This window comes from Epinephelus moara, chromosome 11, assembly GCF_006386435.1.
Source record: "Epinephelus moara isolate mb chromosome 11, YSFRI_EMoa_1.0, whole genome shotgun sequence".
Classification (NCBI taxonomy): domain Eukaryota; kingdom Metazoa; phylum Chordata; class Actinopteri; order Perciformes; family Serranidae; genus Epinephelus; species Epinephelus moara.
In genome coordinates this window covers 4,538,439-4,550,653 of record NC_065516.1, presented here as the reverse complement: position 1 = coordinate 4,550,653, position 12,215 = coordinate 4,538,439, and the positions used below count along the sequence as shown (strand labels likewise).

General features: G+C 43.5%; 1 long non-coding RNA gene across 1 annotated transcript; it reads left to right on the top strand.

The window, feature by feature from the left end:
- The first annotated feature begins 2,553 nt into the window (after positions 1–2,553).
- On the top strand, positions 2,554–12,174 carry LOC126397627 (uncharacterized). The gene is made up of 4 exons (XR_007570684.1): positions 2,554–2,634; positions 9,791–9,851; positions 9,936–9,994; positions 11,919–12,174. It is a non-coding gene; the product is annotated as an uncharacterized LOC126397627 (long non-coding RNA).
- The last annotated feature ends 41 nt before the right edge of the window (positions 12,175–12,215 follow it).

Below are 12,215 nucleotides of genomic sequence, written 5' to 3'. Positions count from 1 at the left end.
GGCAAACCCAAGGTTCCAAGAATGGCCAACTTGCCCCCTTCAAGTCTGAGGCTCTTCCGACCTGCCTTCTATTTAAAGCTATGGTCTACGTTTAGAAAGACGATGAGAAAGATTTGAAAAAAGCATTCCCCCCCCACACACACCCCTCCCTCTGTGCTACATGATCCCTCCCCTCCGAGCTCATGTCCCTCTCCCCTCGGAGCCTCCTAACGACACACCCCCTCCGGCATAGAAATGTTTCAACGCTGTCTAACCACACAAAAAACTAACGGCAGCTTTCACAGTCATAAGCCAGCATTGGCATACAGTTATCTCTGTCACAACATCCACAATAAAAACGAAATATTACCTGCTCAGCAAAAACTCCGCTGTATCAGCATCATTTTTCAGGCCCAAATCTTGCCAAAGCTTTCTCCATCGGTCAAAGGATGGCCAGATGTTTACTCTGCTTTGAGCCCTCAATTTGTCGCATTTCCTCTTCGTTTCTGCCTTTTCGTGTAGCCGAATCACTCAGGGCCTTCTTCTTCTTCTTCTTCTTCTTCTCTTCATTTAATGGCGGATTACAACCAACGTCTTAAGGTGCATACCGCCACCTACTGTACCGGAGTGTGTAGTCTCAGGGTATTTACTTCAGGTTACATTCTAACAGGAAAAACAAACAAACAAAAAAAGCTCAGGGCCTTACAAACAGCTCGTAGTTTCAAATGCGGAGGGGGGTTGGGACGAGGCAGGACGAGGAGCAGAGGAGTGTCAAAATGGAGCGAGGGGATTGGACGGAGGGTAAGAGAGAGAGAGTGCAAATTTGAGCAAGGAGTAACTCCCATGCGGACCGGATGGCTGTGATTGGTCAATTTCTTTGCAGGCCTGCAGCTGCCAGAGAGAATAGATTTTTTTGGTTCCTTTTGATCTTCACATTGTGTAGGTAGCACTATTGGGCCAAAACCACCATCTAAATGATGTTAATAATAATGATCAGTCTTTCTCAACATAGACCATAGCTTTAACTGGCATGGATTGCTTCAGCCCTATGCTCATCAAAGTGGGAAGACGAACTGAGAAGAGGTGGGGTACCCTGTATAAGTGTCTGACCACCCGAGCAGTCCACCTAGACCTCTACCTGATGTCTCTCGCGCTTTATCACTTGTAGGGGAAAGCCCTTTGAACTTATCAGATCAAGGCACCAATTTCAAAGGAGGAAGCATGAAGCATTCAATGCCTTGGAGCCTGCCCTGCGAGACCAGCTGGCAGCAGAACAGATCCGCTTTCGCTTCAATCCACCCAACGCTCCTCATTTTGGTGGATCTTGGAAAAGAGAGGTGCGATCCGTGAAGACAGCTCTCCGCACCACATTAGGAGCTCAGACTGTAACAGAGGAGGTGTTGTGGACTGTCTTGATCGAGGGAGAGAGCATCCTCAACGCCAGACCTTTGGGCTACGTCTCCACGGACATTGCAGACCCGGATCCTGTCACCCCAAACTCCTTGTTGATGGGGCGGCCAGATTCCTCCCTGCCACAAGTGGTCTACTCAGAATCAGAACTGCTAAGTTGCAAAAGGTGGTGAGATACACAAGAGGTCCTGGCTGATCATTTCTGGAGGCATTTCATGCAGCACTTCCTGCCAACACTACAAGCGCGGCAGAAATGGAACTCAGAAAAAGAAGACATCACCATCGGAACTGTAGTCCTCATTGTAGATCAGACTCCAAGAGCGCTGTAGCAAGTGGGAACAGTAAAGACCATCATACCTGGAGCAGATGGCTGAGTGAGGACTGCGGTTGTCCAAGTGAAGGATCGGACCTACATTCGCCCAGTGGTACGGCTCATCAGACTGTCCGCTCTACCCAGTAATGCTACAGAGACATAGTAGAGGTTTCCCTGATGACAAATTTGCACACTAAATTTGTGGGCGGCTGTAAAAACAGCCAAGATTCTGTGGATTTCCTAGTATAGAGGTTTTTCTTTTTTCAGACAAAGAGATTAGGAGATGTTGCTTTACCTTGACATGTTTCGACTGTCAACTTCACAACTGGGACAACGCGAAGGTCATTGGGTCAGAAAGCAACATATTCAAACGTTGGATCAAGGAGGCCATAGAGATCAGGAAAAGGGCCAGGGACACCATCAACCGGGATGAAGGGGCTTTCATGCTGTTGCACACCTGGGACTCTCTCCTTCAGAGACCAGTGGGCGGCGGGGGGCGTAACGTATCCTTGAAGGCGTGACCGGCCTGGCAATCTGACAGATCTGCCAGGCCAGTCACGCCTTCAAGAAAACACCAGCTGATAAAGACACGTCACGACATACGTCAGATGACGCTTCTGAAGAAGACTAAAGTTGACAGTCGAAACATGTCAAGGTAAAGCAACATCTCCTAATCTCTTAATCTGAAAAAAGAAAAACCTCTATACTATTCAACTGAGTAGACAAAATGAACCTAATCGAGTTATTCTGTGGATTTCCTCTCCCCTTCTACCATGCCTGATCATGCTCTGTGCATGTGTACTCTGTGTGACTGCCCTAACCACGCCCCCGGACACAGCAGTGAGTGAGTGAGACAATGGAGGAGCAGATGACGGCTGCACTTTGTAAACCGGACTTATTGTTTATTTACAAGTGTGTGCGTCCATGAAGATGTAAGTAATTTGCCTTCTTATGCTGTGTTACACACTTTTAAAGTGTATATTTAGTCACAAGTATTTCGGGGATTTAGTAGTTGTTTTCCATCTGCTTAATTGATGCGATTCAAGCTAGTCGCTCGCTAGCCAAGCTAATAACATGTGAATTGCATTGCATTCGATTAGCTGCTGTTGATGTGTGTTTCACTCATCAAGTCTGTTGTTTATGCTCTTGTATATGGTATGCTTGTTAGTTAGTGAATGGCTGTCTTTATATATTTCACAATTTGAGTGCCTTTATTTATGGTAAATTGTTAATTGAATGCTAGTATGTTCATTAGCCATTAGCTCTGTACGCAAGCTATCATCAAAGGTTTATGTCAAGTTTTAGGTTTGCCCTTTACTGTATGCTAGATTATCTGTTGTAATTGGTCTGTATCTTTGTGCTTTATTGTTACAGAACCACACACAATACATCCAGTTTGTTTGTTTTTTAAAGATATTTTTGGGCAGTTTTGCCTTTAATTGATAGGAAAGTCAAGTTTGAAAGGGGGAGAGAAAGAGGGAATGACATGCAGCAAAGGGCCACAGGCTGGAGTCGAACCCGGGCTGCTGCGGCAACAACCTTGTACATGAGGCGCCTGCTCTATCCAGTAAGCCACCGACACCCCAAATGGTTGCAGTCTTCGTTTGAAAACACAGGAACAGAGGGAAGAGGGGGGCTGACAATAATGTTTATGGTGTTAAATAAGACTTTGGGATTGTGTTTGCTAGATGTAATGTGGTTGTTAAAGTATGCAGCTCTAGCACTCTTAATCAAGTCATTAAGATCACCTATCAGCTCTCTGAGGTGAATACGGTGGACTTGGAGGTTGGTGGATTTCCATAGTCTCTCTGTTTTGCGGCATATGCGTCTAAGTCCACGGATGTCATCATTTAACCAGGGGGAGGAATTTACAGGACGGACAGTGCGAGTTACTAGAGGAGCTACGTTATCTAAAATGGCTGTGCAGTGTGTGTTGAAAACGTGAACCAAACAGTCCACTTCATCATCACGGGAGACCAAAACATTGCTAGCAAAATTAGCAGTGAAACTTTCTACAGCTGAACTGTTAACAATGCGAGAGCATTTGGTTTGCTTCTCCGGTACAAAATCGTTATCGAATGATAAGTTAAACATAACGCATTTGTGATCGGTCACCAGCAACTCCTTGGTACACACATCGTTGACATTTAACCCAATTGTGAAAACAAGATCTAATGTGTTGCCCTTGCTGTGAGTGGGACCAGAGACATGTTGGGCAAAGTGAAATGATTCAGTGATGTTGAGAAAGTCAACTGCAAAATTGTCCGAGCTCTTGTGAATGTTGAAATCCATCAGTTCATGAGAATTCTGTCCAAGCGAATGATGGATGCCAGAAAGTCACCAAACTCAGCTAGGAACAAGCTGTTTCTACCTGCGGGGTGGTAAATTAGAACACAGTAAAAAAGGGGATGTGTGGCCAATTTTATTCATGAGGACTTCAAAGGACGAGTGAGATCCAGAGTTTAGCGAGTGAGAGGAAAAACAGTCTCAATAGACCGTAGCTAAGCCTCCTCCTTGGCCTGTGGGGCGCAGGAATAAGCGTGATCTGGCAGACATAGTTCATTTAGAGAGGCAAATTCATCGGCTTTCTGCCAGGTTTCAGAGATGAGCATACAGTCCAGGTTATTGGACACAAAGAAATCATTCAAAACAAACAATTTGTTTGCTATGGATCTGGCGTTTATAAATCCAAATCTGATGATGTCAGATCCAGCTCTGCCAAAGGTAGAGGCTCGAGGTTGTGATCGCAGGCACCGCCAGGTGACAGGTGCAATGTGAAGGAGGTTAGTATTATTCACAGCTTTAAAACTGCCACACAAACGGGGAGGTCTATCAGTCACGATAGTTTGAATGGGGAGACCAGTACTAGAGGGAGTTGGTGACCGATGGTGCCTGTAGGGGGAGTTCTCACTGTGGACAGTACTCTGAGTCGGCACCATAGAAGAAGGGGGAGGGCCAGGTGTGTGGGATGTAAATAGTCAGGCACGTGGACCGGATTGCACAACATGCTGTAAATTAGCCGCTAGCATGTGGCTGCCCAGTATATTGAGATGGAGCCCGTCTGGCTTAAAAAAGGAAAGTCGTCCCCTAAACAAATTAAAGTTGTCAATGGAGCCTACATTGTGAGCCCTGCAGGCTGACAGGAGACAAGTGTGTAGGTTAAGGATACTGCTGAAGCTCTCTGACCCATGGCCAAGTGTGGGAATTAGACCAGAGATGAACACTGACAGTCTGGAGTTCAATGGGAGCTTAAAAAGATAACTGAAGACCCTTTTGGTGTGTTCGGACAGTTTGTAAGCTGTATCAATTGTTCCGACATGGATAATCACTCGTTTGATGGAGGGGGGGAGTGACAGAAACAGACCTGGAAGCTTCTGTAACAGGACGGTTACAGTAGCTCCAGGGAAGCAGTGTGTTACTGCATTAAAAAACCTGATATTTCTTATTACGGAATCTCCAAAGATGGCCGTGGTTGGAGGAAAAAGCGGACGCGGAAGGAGCTTCTGGGTGTCCTGGCAAGGAGCGCTGCTGCTGCTGGACGCCGACATGATGGGAGCCAAATCCCCAGGAAGGGGAGGGTCATGTCCCCGGTCAGGGTAGCGAGGATCCCTGGTGTGTCTGCGCACTGCCTCCCTGAGTAGTTTCAGTCGCGAAGCTGTCGCCGATGGGATGTGATGGTCTGAGACGGAGGTCGATGTCCGGGATGAAGATGAAGACTGGGTGCGGGGTTGGAGTTTCAGACCCATAGCAGAGTGGCTCCGGGTGCCCTTAGGCAGTAACGCGGGGGGCACTGGGCTGACAGGGCTGGGAGCCGCGGTGGCACCACCAGGCGATGGGGGGGAAACCCCAGCATCACCGGGCTCCAGGTTCTTACTGGGTTGTGACAGTGCCTCAAACCTGTTAGAGAGGGTGAGGTGAGGAGGCTAAATGGTGTTTCCCAGTCTTCCACCACGGACTACCTCAGCCCGTGGACAACTTGTGGCTTGATCCAAGGGCAGTGTGTCCGATAGCGTCTCTGTAGTGGATAGCTTAGCCACTGTCAGTTAGGAGATCTGCAGAAACTGTTCATGAGCTACATCCTGCAGGGCGGTCAACATGTCGGATTTGCTCTTCAGTTCATCGGATAACATGTCTGAGGTCAGCAATCTTTTGGTTTGTTTCTACAAGTTGTAGATCATCTTTGTGGAGACTGGAGGTAGCCATGGTTGTAGCAGTTAGCTTAGCCGGCTGAGCTAACTAGCCTAGCCACTGGCTACAAACAGTCCAGCTTTGGTGCAAACAAAGTTAAAAAGTAGATAAAACAATCGTCGATGACCAGAAAAGGCAGCGGGGGTGCAGTATTGGGTTTAAGAGATATTTAAAGCCACTAAAGCAACTTAAAATTGTGGGATAAAACCACTAAAACGCTGCAGAGAGGGGGAGAAGCGTGTAACTGTGAGCACACAGTAGCATGACTTGTAGCATGACTAAACACGCATGCACGCACACACACACACACACACACACACACACACACACACACACACACACACCACTCACTGGCTTTAAGATGTTTATAATCTTTTGTTGCTCTGTTTTGAGCTGTAATTAAAAGTGGAAATTGTCTGAATTTAGTTCATCATTTGATCCATGTGTTTCTGTGGACTCTGAGGATGTTCCATAGACAGTATTTATAAACAGATTATGTATTTAAATAGAGTCGATGTATTTATACACACTCAGTGTATTCATATACAGTTTATGTACTTGTATTCAGTCTATAATGGCAGGGTTTCAGGACCCTGGATTCCTGTGTGGCAGTCACGTTGTGATCATTTCATTTATTGCAGCTTTGTTTGGAAATATGTACCACTGAATGAAAACTGTAATGTTAAATTCCAACCTGCACCTTTAGGTTGAGGACCTGACATATGGAGGAGCCTTGTGACAAAATCTAACTTTAAAGGTCCAGTGCACCAGATTTAGGGGAATTTAGTGGTGTCTAGCTGTAAGGATTGCAGATTTCAACCAGCTGAAACTTCTCCTGGTTAGAATTCCTTCAGTGTTCATTGTTCAGGAGGTTTTTTACTGGAGGCTGAATTATCCACAGAGGTCTCTTCCTCTCAAACAAACAAACCAGCTGATTTAAACCAGTAAAAACATTGAATAAAGACGTTTTATGTTAAAAATCAGTGTTTTCCTGACACTGCTCATCATGTAGGGGATGCTAACTACAGTGGCCACTGTGAAAACACGAAAATGCGAGTGTCCCTTTATAGAGCCATCATTTGGTGTGTCAATTTGGGGCTACTGTAGAAACATGGCGGTGCAACATGTCGATCTCTGTATAGTAGATGAGGACCTGCTCCCTATGTAGTTATAATGGCTCATTGTAAAGTAGCAAAAAAAATAACAATTCTTATTTTCTGGTGATTATACACTAAAGAAAACATACTTAATATTATATTGCATTTCTGCTGATGTATCTCCCTACATCTTACATCCTACACGCTGGACCTTTAAGGTAATTTTATATTTAAGTAGATATCATGTTCACATATTTGGGATACACAGCAGAGATGACAGGAAACAAGGGGAAGAGTTCAGGTCAGAATCCCAGTGAACAAACACAAACACTAGTTTGTGCTGCTGCTGCTGTCTGGGGGTTACAAAAGTTATTCTTGTGTTAATGCTGTGTTTAACTGGGCAAGTAGATTTTATTTAAGTGTGGGTAAATACACCCCAAATGCTGCTATACAGGGTGATATGGGTTGGAAAACTCCATGGCAACACCAGTGGTCCTGTATCTTTAAAAACTGGCAGAGACTCTGTGGTATGCCTGACAACCGATTATGTAAACGTGTTTTTCAGTGGGTGGCTCATTTGTCAAATGTAAAAAAATATGCGCACATGAAACATTTCTTAGTTCTATGAACTTATCTCACCTTGCTCGTACAGATATGGTTTACTTAAGTAACGACCTTGAATATTTTGATACGGCAGTGTCAAAGGCAGACGAGGAATCATGGCTACAGTTAATAAATACACCAGAAGGGAACAAACTACGCACTTACTGCCTATTTAAGGATACATTTGAGACAGAGTCCTATGTGCAAAATATATTATCAAAACAGCTTAGAAGTGCCTTCGCTAAAAATTCAGATGTGGAGTTGCTCCTTTAGCAATAGAAACTGGTAGATATACGAACACCCCAGTGGATAGACGCTACTGTACTTTATGTATTAATGGTTCCATTGAATCATCTTCTCCTTAACAGAAGATTGTCTTTCATGAGTTCCAATTTATAAAACAACTGTTCTGTGTTTTGTTTTTCATGGTACCATAGTGTACGTTTTTATAATCTTTTTCATGATGTTTTAGTTGGTGTCTCACAACTCTTTTTTGAGTGGTCCCCAACACTTTTAATTTTGTCAAGGGGGAGGGGGGTAAATTGTATTGAATATTGTATTTTTATAAACATATTCCCTCTGTACCCTCATGTATTTTTAATGTGTGTTGTGGAGTGACACCGAAATAAAGTTTATCTATCTATCTAGTTTATTGCTGAAGCTTTGAGCAGAATGCTTCAGAGGGGAATGAGTGTGTGTGTGTGTGTGTGTGTGTGTGTGTGTGTGTGTATGGAGGCTCAACAACTATGTGCTGCCCCCTAGTGACTTTTTACACCACTGCATGTAATAAAATTGCTTCAATTATACAGTAAATTTGAATAAGAATGGAGGAGATACCTAGAAGATACCTTTGAATCTGTATTCAGCAAAACTATCCAGACTGAAAAAATACAGTTTAAAGCCCTATGTAAAGAGTACACTGATCGTGTGACATGATGTGCTGAATTATGTAGGAGAAAATCCTCCTTTAATCTGATTTTCAGGGACTTTAAGATGTGGGCAGATAGGGGTAGTAAAGTCACAGACTGATTTAATAATGTTAGTCTTTTAAGATTTGAAGATATTGGGCAAATGTGTGGAACTGATTCAAAGCACATTTTAAATCTTCAAATTAGAAACTTTATAACAAAGACATAAAACTCTCTAGGTCTGTCAAATATTAATGCTTTAGAAAAAATGGCCCAAAGCCATGTTGAAACATAAGGCCAAATTTCCAGATTTTATCAAATTATTGCAGCTGAAGCAAAGGAAAAGTCAGAGAGTAAAAGGCCTGCTGGGTGTTAACATCTTCATCTAATTTCAGTGGAAGAAGAATGGCAGCATATTTGTTCACAATCTTGAATCCAAAGTAACACTTGGTTGAAACTGCTTCAGTACAAATGGATAATGAGACCATACACTACATATCAGTAACACACCTGATCCATGCAGGGGCGGACTGGCCATCTGTGTGTTCTGGAGAATAAGTTGGATGCCAGCCGGCACTGCCCGTGCCCGCCAATTAATTTTAAAGAAGAAGAAGGAGAAGAAGAAGTAGTAGTAGCAAAGACGATAACTGAGTATCTTTGGTAGTAGTAGTGAAGCGACTATATGGAAAAAATATGGATAACACCGGTAAAAAAAAACGCAAAGAAAAGGGTGAGGCTGAGAAGGCGATGGAAAAAAACTGCAACATTTAGAGAGTGACGTTGCTAAATGTCGCAAACTAGGCCTAACTGAAATGTTCAGCAGCACAGCCAACAGCAGCAGCAGCAGCAGCACTGCAGCACAAGTTCACGGCAAGTAAGTATGGAACATGAGAGAGGGAGAAAGAGAGTTACTTGCTAGGGCTGATGTTAGCAAATGTTATTCAGGTTGTTACATTTTTATCTATGCTGAGTTTGTGTTGCTCAATACAATGCAAAAAATGAAATGAAATGCAATAATGGTTACAGTAGTTAAAACAGCTCCACTTTTAGCTGTAAAATGCCACATGCAGCAGTAATATTAAGAAATATAAAAAAAAAATAGTACAAAACTGACAGGGACTGTTGTGCTTTTACTTTTCAAAGTTTTGGTACAGTTTTCTGTTAATACTTGAAAATATTGAAGGCTTTGAATACAGAAGTTAAATTTGTATTGGTGTATTTTCATTAAAATGTGGTGTTATTATTTGTGCAGTAAGATTAATTACTGAAGATTATTGTGTTGTGTGTTTCAGGTACCTGTTTTGTATTGGTTCAGCCAGAGGGACTGCAGTGTAATGAGATCTTCATTTCTTTGTGAGTATTCAAGTCAAACTGTATAATTACAGCCTCTTTACATTGTGATTTATCATAACTCACACTATGTGTTGTGTGTTTCAGGTAACTGTTTTGTATTGGTTTAGCCAGAGACTGCAGTGTGATGAGACCTTCATTTCTCTGTGAGTATTCAAGTTCTAGTATTCAACTAGAATACTATGCTCTAAACACAACATCTAGTCAACATCGGTGCTACTGCTAGAATTTGGATGGTATAGTATCATGAGTCAAGATTAAAGCATTTTGACACCTGTGCCAGGGGTTGATGAGTTTCCGCGCACCGTTTTTTGTGGGCCGGGTCGAGTCAATGTCCAGGGCTGTTTTTTAGTCCCAGTTCGTCCCTGGATCCATGTATCAAATGTGGTTTACATGAAAGCAGCTTGTTTCATTGCCTCTGGAAATCTGCGACAGTATAGAGTACTGGAAGGAGATAATAGCTTCCGACTATATGCCCCTGTATTTTTTTATGCTTCCTAGTAAACTGTATACTAAACAATAGATCAGATCAGATGGTTATATTCTGTTTAAAGCTAAACATAAATCACTCTGGCATTGAAATCTGCTAACAGACCAAGCGAGCAAAGTTGTGTTGATGGATGTTGTCATGTCGGGCTGTGGATTAAGGGAAATACAACATTTATTTTAAAAGATTTGGGACTCATTTATATAATAATTACATTTTATTTTTGACTTTTGTTTTCAGTAAGTGTTGGTTACTGTTTTATTTTAACACCAAGATGTGATTTCTCTAGGCTGGATTACTGTAACTCCCTATTATCAGGTAGCTCTAATAAGTCTTTAAAAACTCTCCAGCTAATTCAGAATGCAGCAGCACGTGTACTAACAGGAACTAAGAAACAAGATCATATTTCTCCTGTTTTAGCTTCTCTGCACTGGCTCCCTGTAAAATCCAGAATTGAATTTAAAATCCTACTGTTAACTTTCAAAGCTTTAAATGGTCAGGCTCAGAGGCGGTCCTGGCTAGTTTTATGCCCTGGGCAAACCATCCCTCGGCGGTGATTAACATAGGGGGGATCAAAATAAAATAAATAAATGAAATATAAATCAACCAGCCACCCTCCTCCCCTGACAAGTAAAGAACAGTCCCTCCATAAGTACAGAACAGTCCCTAAAGTGCGGTGAGGTTTGTGGGCCATTACCTGCCACAAAGAGAGAAATGTGAACGGCTCGTTTCTCCTCAGACATGCCACATACCTGTGTGCCGCCATGGCTCAGTTGTCCAGATACTACTGGGCAGTCATGACACCAACGAAAGAGGAAATTACTGGACCTGGAGTCAGACTTCTCTGTCGCCGGTAAGCCGTTATCTTGCGCTGCAGAGCACTATGAGCCTCCGCTGTATTCCTGTCTGTGACCCCCGTTCAACCTATGAGCCTCCGCTGTATTCCTGTCTGTGACCCCCGTTCAACCCACAACCGCCAGGATTCGCCTTTACTTTCTGCTGCCTGTTGAAATGTGATAATAGGGGCGCCCCAGCGCCCACTCCACTAACTTGACGTGGAAATGAGCGGTAGTCTAGAAAAGCGAGGGTTTTTTTTGTTGTTGTTTTTTTATGGAGGGCGCTCGTGCGCCCTCACATAGATTGCGCCCTGGGCGGTCGCCCACATTGCCCATAGCAAAAACCGTCCCTGGTCAGGCTCCATCATATCTTAGAGAGCTCATAGTGCCTTATTATCCCACCAGAACACTGCGCTCTGAGAATGCAGGGTTACTCGTGGTCCCTAAAGTCACCAAAAGTAGATCAGGAGTCAGAGCCTTCAGCTATCAGGCTCCTCTCCTGTGGAATCATCTTCCTGTTACGGTCCGGGAGGCAGACACCGTCTCCACATTTAAGGCTAGACTTAAGACTTTCCTCTTTGATAAAGCTTATAGTTAGGGCTGACTTAGGCCTAGTCTGCCGGAGGACCCCCTATAATACACCGGGCACCTTCTCTCTCTCTCCTTTGCTAACACTCATTTCCTGTTACTGCATCTCGCTAACTCGGCTGTACTGCATGTCACTAACTTGGCTCCACTGTCTTGCAGGTTAACTTATGTCGCAGCGGTGCCTGGATAGTGTGACGTGTGTGGTTGTGCTGCTGCCGTGGTCCTGCCTGATGCCTCCTGTTGCTGTTATCATTAGTCATTAGTCATACTTCTACTGTTATTATATATGAGTATTGTCACATATGTATACTATCAGATATTAATATATACTTTCAACATATTGTACCACAGTAGCCGTAATTAGAATTATATTATTACTTTAATTAATGTTGTTGTAAGCTACTGTCATTACCGTCTGTCCTGCATCTCTCTCTCTCTCTCTCTCTCTCTCTCTCT